Source organism: Salvia hispanica, chromosome 2 (assembly GCF_029641045.1).
Source record: "Salvia hispanica isolate PSC_SH4W2 chromosome 2, Shi_PSC_v1, whole genome shotgun sequence".
NCBI lineage: Eukaryota > Viridiplantae > Streptophyta > Magnoliopsida > Lamiales > Lamiaceae > Salvia > Salvia hispanica.
This window is the reverse complement of record NC_142693.1, coordinates 26,736,499-26,745,208: the sequence shown is the minus strand read 5'-3', so window position 1 is coordinate 26,745,208 and position 8,710 is coordinate 26,736,499. Positions and strand designations below refer to the sequence as shown.

Here is an 8,710-nt window from a genome sequence, read left to right as displayed (position 1 = left end):
AAAACTAAAGTTTCTAAATCATCTATTAAATAAAATATCAAAAAAATCATCATTCAAACTAACAACAAATCCTAGACATAGAACAAATAGATAAATTCAATCTCAATTATGAAAGTATATCCAAATTCAACTTCTAATTCTAATAGGAAACAACTGCAAATAAATTCAATCCCCATAAAATTCAACTCAACACAAAATAACTAAATTAAACCTGTTAGAAATAAATCAAGGAAGATTGGAAGAATCAAGGAAGATTGGAAGAAATCTCGGGATTGATTGAAGATTGATTCTAGTGAATATTTTTCCTGATTTATAGCTAGGGTAAATCTTTCCTTGTGTAGATAATTTGTAGCCTATTTAGGTGTGTAAAGGCCTCATAAACGATAACCCAGTTGAATATATACAAAACGGCATTATTCAACATGGCATCAGAGCTAAGGCTCAGAAAATATTCATCATAGCCATACACCTTATCTCGGCCAGAAGGCGACAACCACCGAACCTGCAAGATGGCAGGAGATGAAGATGTTAAATCCGAAGGCGACAACCACAAAACCGACGATAACAGAATCAAAACGAGCAAGAATGTTACAATTGCATTCAAGCTCAATGGAAAGAACTACCCCCTGTGGGCTCGGCTAATGAAAGTAGCCATTGGAAGCAGAAGGGCGCTGGGACACATTACTAGAGTGCCGGCGCCCCCAGAACCGACGGACAAGGAGTACATCGAATGGGAGGAGACTGATCTGGCTGTGTTCTCCTGGATTGTGGACAATATCGAGATCGATATTGTTGGAGATTTTGCGCATCACCAAAGCGCAAAAGCCATTTGGGAAAGCTTGGCCGTGACCTGTGAAAGCACATCCGATCCATATCTCATATATGAATTAGATGACAAAATCAGCCAGACCGTCCAAGGAGACATGGATCTGGAGACCTACTGGAGGACCCTGCATGGTGTGTGGGTCGCGATCGATCGGTGCCAAGAGAAGCCAATCGATTGTTGCGATAAAGGAGTATGCCAATATCGGAGACACACCAACACACTAAGGCTTCACAAGTTCTTGAGGGGACTGAATCCCCAATTTGAAGGAATCAGACGGGATATTCTGAAAGAAAGTCCGGTGCCCTCAGTCGACGTCGCATACGGGTGGGTAAAGCGGGAAGCCACACGGCTCAAGATTATGCCGCCGGCGAACTCCAACCCAACCGGCGCAACGAACGGGGATCCATCATCGGGCGGAGTAGGTTTCGGATTCGGAGCCCGAAACACACGATTCCCACCTCAATCGGCACCAACACGATTTGGATAGCAGCCACCACGCCCCGCCGCCGCTAACAACCGCCGCGGAAATAAACCGGACAAATCCAAGTTGTGGTGCTCTCACTGTGGGATGAACAAACACACTCGCGAGAATTGCTTCCAGTTGGTCGGTTTTCCGGAGTGGTGGGATGAGAATCAGAAGGCGAAGGCCAAATTGGCCATCGGAGTTGAAGAAGGCAGCGGTGGAAATCACCACACACCGACTGGAGCTGGCAACCGCGAGGGAGCCAACGCAAGGGGAAGGAACGGAGATGCCGACCTCTCACACGGCGGCGGTGGCAGACGGGGTGAGGAGATCGGAGAAGCTGCTTTCGCATGGATGGGGGGAGGAGGCGGCGTGAGATCCGTCGAGAATGGAGGTAATGGGCTAGGAATTAAAAAACCTAGCCCATCTTATGATTCAACCCCTTTTAGTTTATGTGAATTGCAAAATATACCCCATCCTGATAATATGTTTCTATCTGCCCTCATGTGTATTAATAATTCTGAATTTCAACCCCAGACTTTAGGAGATTCGATTATTACCCCCAATAGGTTTGAAATGTTGAGTGAATTACATATTGCTTGTAATGTACAATATGAACCTAGTGGGAAGGAGACAGGGTGGATTTTTTATCGTGGGGCAACTGATACCATGACCCACGATAAAAATGATTTTGTGAATTTTAGTGGGTCTAAGAAAAGTCAAATTCAGATGCAAATGGAGAGTTAACCTCAGTGGAAGGAAGTGGAACAATTGAAATTTCACCAACTTTAAAGTTGTCAAATTGCCTATATGTTCCGAAATTATCACATAAGTTGATGTCCATTAGTCATGTGACGAAGGAATTAAATTGTACATTACTGATGCATCCAAATTTTTGTGTATTACAGGATATCAGGACGAGGAGGATAATTGGGCGTGGCACTGAGCGTCAAGGCCTCTACTATGTTGACGAGATGGCTCACCAAGGCAGTACTGCGATGCTAGCTCACGGATCTGCATCTCGAGAAGCTTGGTTGTGGCATCGACGATATGGTCACCCGTCACCTGGTTATTTTAAATTGTTTTTTCCCAAGTTTTCTCATCTTAAGAACATTGATTGTGAGTCTTGTGTTTTGGCGAAAAGCCACAGACAGACAGTCATTTAAATCTACTGAAACCCGAGTTAAAACTCTTTTTTCCTTGATTCATGCTGATGTGTGGGGCCCTGCGCCTGTTACTGGTGATCATGGTTTTAAGTATTTTTTTATTTTTGTGGATGATTGCTCTAGAATGACTTGGATATATTTCTTGAAAAATAAATCTGAAGTTTATGAAAAATTTGTCATCTTTTTTAATTTGATTCAAACGCAGTTTCAAACCACTATTCGAACACTTAGATCGGATAATGGAAGAGAATTTGCTAATAAGGAGATGTATGATTTTTTCAAAAAAAGGGGCTTAATACACCAAACATCTTGTGCTTATACCCCCGAACAAAATGGAGTGGCATAGAGGAAAAACAGAATTATTTTGGAGGTTACCCGAGCTTTGTTTTTTGACTCCAAAGTCCCCAAATTTTTGTGGCCTGAGGCAATTGCTACCTCTGTGTATTTAATCAATCGTCTTCCTACAAAAATCCTGAACATGAAAACACCTCTTCAGACTCTATCTATGAAAGCCAAGGTACCCGAACCACTTACCTTACCCCTAAAAATCTTTGGGTGTTCCGTATATGTCCATGTACCTAAACATGAAAGAAACAAATTTTCCGCATGCGCTTTAAAATGTGTTTTTTTGGGATATGGGATACATCAGAAAGGTTATAGGTGCTTTGATCCCTCTTCTAGGAAAATTATAACCACGATGAATTGTAATTTCTTAGAGTGTGAATACTACTATACCAGCCTTAGTGGTCAGGGGGAGAGTAGTAGTTGTTCATCTGGACCCCTAAGTTGGTTTATGCCACTGCCAAGCAACTTGAACGTGGAACCAACAGAGAAAGCTAGTATTGTCGCCGAGGCCGTCTTGTCTCATGCAGAGCTTCCTCAACCACCTCCGTCTGACAATCTTCCTCCAGTGATATCTAAGGTAATACCTGGCACTGGATCAGATTGTACAATTATTCCTAATGACTCTACGACAGACATTGTGGAGAATGCAGCTGTAGATGGAGACATAGGGCAATACATACTTCTCTTACGAACTACAAGAGGGATCCCACCCAAGAGGTACAGTCCAAAACGGGTCTCTAAGAGAAGCAGATACTCAGTAGCGAACCTTGCTAAGGCTAACCTGACCGAGATGGCAAGGGCATTTACTGCTGCCCTATATGAAGAAGAAGAAATTCCCGGAACTGCTGAAGAAGCTATGAAAATTAAGCATTGGAGGGATGCAATGGTAGTTGAAATGAAGGCACTGTTGAAAAAATAAGACTTGGGAGAAATGCACGAGACCTGAGGGATCCAGACTAGTTGGATGTCGTTGGGTATTCACAATCAAAAGAAGACCAGATGGGTCCATTGAACGCTACAAGGCGAGGTTAGTGGCAAAGGGGTACACTCAGACGTATGGAGTTGATTATGCAGAAACCTTCTCACCAGTGGCCAAGATGAGCACCATTCGAGTCCTTTTTTCGATTGCTGCAAACAAGGAGTGGCCACTACATCAATTTGATGTGACGAACGCCTTCCTGCATGGGGAACTAACAAAGCCAATCTACAGGGAGGCCCCTCCTGGCTTTGGTGGAGATTTTAAAGGGCATGAAGTGTGTAAGCTCAAGAAGACTCTCTATGGCTTAAAGCAATCTCCTAGAGCATGGTTCGGGAGATTTACTGAGGTAATGAAGAAGTATGGGTATAGGCAAAGCAACTCAGATCATACCCTATTCCACAAGAAGAGGGAAGGAAAAATTACTTGTTTGATCATTTACGTAGATGATATGATTTTGACTGGAGATGATGAGGAGGAGATAATTCTGTTGAAGAAGAACTTATTCACTGAGTTCGAAATGAAAGACTTGGGACTTCTCAGGTATTTTCTGGGAATTGAAGTATTGCGATCCAAGAAGGGAATATTCATAAACCAGAGGAAGTATGTCTTGGATCTTCTAGCTGAAACAGGAATGTTGGATTGCAAGCCTGCTGAGACGCCGATGATGCAGAATCATGGCCTGCAACTGATCGAGGGATCAAAGCTCACGAACCAGACTAGATACCAGCGTTTCGTGGGTAAGCTGATATACCTCTCCCACACTAGGCCTGATATTACCTATGCAGTTGGAATAGTCAGTCAGTTTATGCACAAGCCCCAGACTGATCACTGGGAAGCAGTATTGAGAATTGTGCGATACTTGAAGGGAACCCCAGGATATGGGATTCTGTTTGAAAAACATGGTCATATGGAAATATTGGGGTTTACAGATGCTGACTGGGCTGGGAATCCAAATGATCGAAAATCTACAGCGGGGTATCTTACATTTGTTGGAGGGAATCTGGTGACTTGGCGGAGCAAGAAGCAGAAAGTGGTGGCACTATCTAGTGCCGATGAAGAATTTCGGGGAATTAAGAGTGGTTTGACTGAGATCCTGTGGTTGAGAAAGCTTATGACAGAACTGGGACTGATGTCCCAACACTCGTGCAAACTTTTTTGTGACAACAAGGCAGCTATCAGCATATCTGAGAAGAACCCAGTACAACATGATCAGACGAAGCATGTCGAGGTGGATCGACACTTTATTAAGGAGAACATAGAGGCGAAGATTGTGGATCTTCCTTTTGTTAGATAAGAGGACCAGCAGATATCCTCACTAAAGCAGTTGATTCGAGGAGCTTCCACAACGTATTGGACAAGTTAAAAATGGGTGATCCCATTGTTTAACTTGAGGGGGAGTGTTGGAAATAAATCAAGGAAGATTGGAAGAAATCTCGGGATTGATTGAAGATTGATTCTAGTGAATATTTTTCCTGATTTATAGCTAGGGTAAATCTATCCTTGTGTAGATAATTTGTAGCCTATTTAGGCGTGTAAAGGCCTCATAAACGATAACCCAGTTGAATATATACAAAACGGCATTATTCAACAAAACCTAAAACTATAAAACAACCAAAACACAGCTCTCTTACGCGCAAACGTTTCACACAAGGACGTCGGCCTTCGCAAGTGAAGTTCCCACTGGATCGGATCCTTGAAAACCGATTCACATATTGAGACGAGGTGATTCTCCGATAGCGATAAACCCTTAATCTTGACCAAAAGCCTCTCGAACTCGTTCTGATATTCCATCACCGTGTTGCGTTGCTGCAGCTTACAGAGTTTCCCAAAATGATTGTCATGATATGTTGGATCAAACCTCTCTTTCACTGCTTCCATGAACTCTCAGGCCATGATTTCAGCAATTTGTGTTTTTTTTGGTAAATGATCCAATCCAGCGCCGGCTGCTCGAAGAGTAGTCTGACGAAGTGTTGACAATGCTCTTCCGACATCCGGTAATAGTCGACATACATGTCAACCTTGAAAGTCCATCCCCATGGATCGTCTCCGTTGAATTTCGGAGGATCGATCCGAAGGTAGGGGCGCTGCTCCGAATTGTTGGACTTTGAACTATCAGCATGAGCCATGGCTGAACAATTATGATGAAGGAGAAGATTATGATTTAGAAAAATATGGAGTAATCTTTGTCATTGATGATATGAAGAACTCTTAGACTACACCAGACTTTGTCGGGCATTTCGGCAAACGGTTGGAGTGCCTCTTATGATGTCATGTGAAATATTATAAATAATGAAATATAAAGATCTATGAAAGCACATATGTTAAAAGGGAACAACCGTACATGGAGTTGGTGACAGGAGACGGCGGTTTGGTTGCGCAGAGGAGGTCGCACGCCAGCGGTCGAGAGCCACGAGAATGATCTGATTTGTGTGTGTTAAGGCACAATCTTATTCTCTGGATTTGGGCTCTCTTTTGGGCCAGTTTGTTTTGTTTAAATAATTCAGTTGGGCCTATTTTGTTGAGAAGAAGAAAGAAGTTTTGGGCCTTTTTATTTTAAAAGTGATTGAGCCTCTTTGTACAAAGAGGTCTCCAAGAATAAATATTCAGATTTAGTTATGAAACTCAAGAAATTAATCTCCTGAATAATTTATCCAAGTAATAAGACTTGTCGATTTATTTAATTAAACCTCTAATTAATATTGAATCTTTGAGTGTTATGGAGAATCCAAGCCTTAAGTCGAGATCAACTTATATTCTCTGATTTAATTATCATGAAGAATTGAAGTCCTAGCAAAATAAGAACATAATGCATAACCTCATTAGGATCATTGCATATCATTGTTTATGAATGTTCTTTAGCTAATTAACTTTTAATATTCTTTTAAAAAGGAATTTTGTGAAGAGTTTAATCTTTAAAGTTGATCTTTGCTAAGAGATTTTGTGGAAGCAATAAAGATTTTGTTTTTATTAAGACACGTCGTGTTTTTATTAGCCATGGCTGAATTTGACAGTTTGAAGAAGATAAAACCAACCGGAGAGATGAAGGAGAAGATTAGAGTTTAGTAAAATTGTAGTGAGGGGTGTCCATGGAAATACTTAAACTATGAGGGACTTCATTTGCAATAATGGAAAAGGAGAATAGATTGGTTGTAACGTTCATTGCTAACGTTTTGTAACTGATTTGGAGCTAACGGTTTAGCTCAATGAGATAATACAAAAGAAGAGAGTGAGAGATCATCTGGAAGAGTTTTCTTCGTGAGTTCAGAGAGATTAAAGAAGCCAAGTGTGTGGTGTTCTTTTTGTGATACGCTCTGTATAATTCAATATTGTATCTCCTACGTACTATCTTGGAATAAAATCATTCAAGCCGTTTATGCCCGTGGATGTAGACATTTACGTCGAACCACGTAATTCTTTGTGTGTTGCTTCACATTCAATTCTTAACAAAAATGAAGAGTAATCTTTGTCATTATGATATGAATATCCGTGTGTTTATAGGAGGCAAGATATGTAAACCTAACAGAAAAAGTAAATATTATCGGAAAATATGGTTATTTAGAATATGATTTTGTAGTAGATTACTTTTTCCATAGTAGTAAAAATGAATCTATTCAACTCTGTATTTTATGATTTTATTGTTATTTTATTGTTATACAGTGGTTAGGATTAGATTTGTTTTACATATTTATTAGGATTTGATTTATTTTTCCTCTATTTGTTATGATTTGTATCCTCATATATTATCATATGTCAGAAACCCGAATTCTCCCCTAAGAAAGCCGATTTCTCCTATTTTCCTTCAAAGTCATGACTTCCTGCAACCATACTTAATTAATACTCCATCCATTTTGACTTGACATGACGATTTGAAGAAATTGTTTAACTTTGTAATGAAATATGGAGAAATGAGTTAATGGGACTTGAGCTCAACTTTTATATATTGATTTTATAATAGGATGCGAGTTATTATTTGGTTGAAGAGTGTGATTCACATACGTAAAACATATTTTCACCGACGGAAGAAATAATATATTTAAATGATCCATTAGTAGATAATACATCAGGATTAATCCGATTTCAATAACTCTAAAAGAAACAAAAATGAAATCAAATCCAATCGTACGTACTTCGAATAAAATAACAAACCAATGATTAGTTCAAATCTCAAATAAAGATAGTGTTAGAATGAGTGCTCACTCAGAATTCTGGAAGAAATAGAAGAGGGAAGCAGTTTCAAGAGTTAGAAACTAACCGTTAGAAAGTTAGTTAGTTTGTTACAATTCTTGTTTCTTGTTTCTTGATTGGTTAGTGGCAGTTACCACTCTTGTGCCAGCTTTAAATAGCTCGGCTTTTGTATCTTAGAAATCAGATTTTAGTCAATAAAGAGAATCCCTTTCTCCAAGAAAACTCTCTCAATTTTCATCAAGATTCTAGTGTGTGTTCTCTATGTGTGTGAGTGATTATTCATACCGAGTGAGTGTGTGAGATAATCAAGGTGTGAGAGTCTTGCTAAGCTAACAAGTGGCGCCGTCTGTGGGAAGTTCTTGAAGCCTTGTTCCAGGCGATTTTCAAGATGGCAGCAAGACTAGATGCAGAGAAGTTCACGGGCAAAAATGATTATGGGCTATAGAAGATGAAAATGAAGGCTGTGTTGATTCAGCCAGGGTTGGCTGCGGTTCTTGCACCTGCGGAGAAGGGAAAGGCTCCAGCTGTTGATGAAAAGTCTCAGGCAAAGATGGAAGAGATGCAACTCAAAGCCCACAGTGCAGTGATCTTGTGTCTGGGAGACAAAGTGCTCAGAGATGTCCAAGAATGCAAGACTGTTGTGGGGATTCTGGAAAAACTAGATGAAGTCTATTTGGCTAAGTCCCTAGCAAATAGACTTTACCTAAAGAAGAGGCTATACTCCTACAGTTTTGCTACAGGTACAT

General features: G+C 40.5%; 1 pseudogene; it reads left to right on the top strand.

The window, feature by feature from the left end:
• The first annotated feature begins 421 nt into the window (after positions 1-421).
• Positions 422-2,235, top strand: LOC148931964 (uncharacterized; annotated as a pseudogene).
• Positions 2,236-8,710: the final 6,475 nt, after the last annotated feature.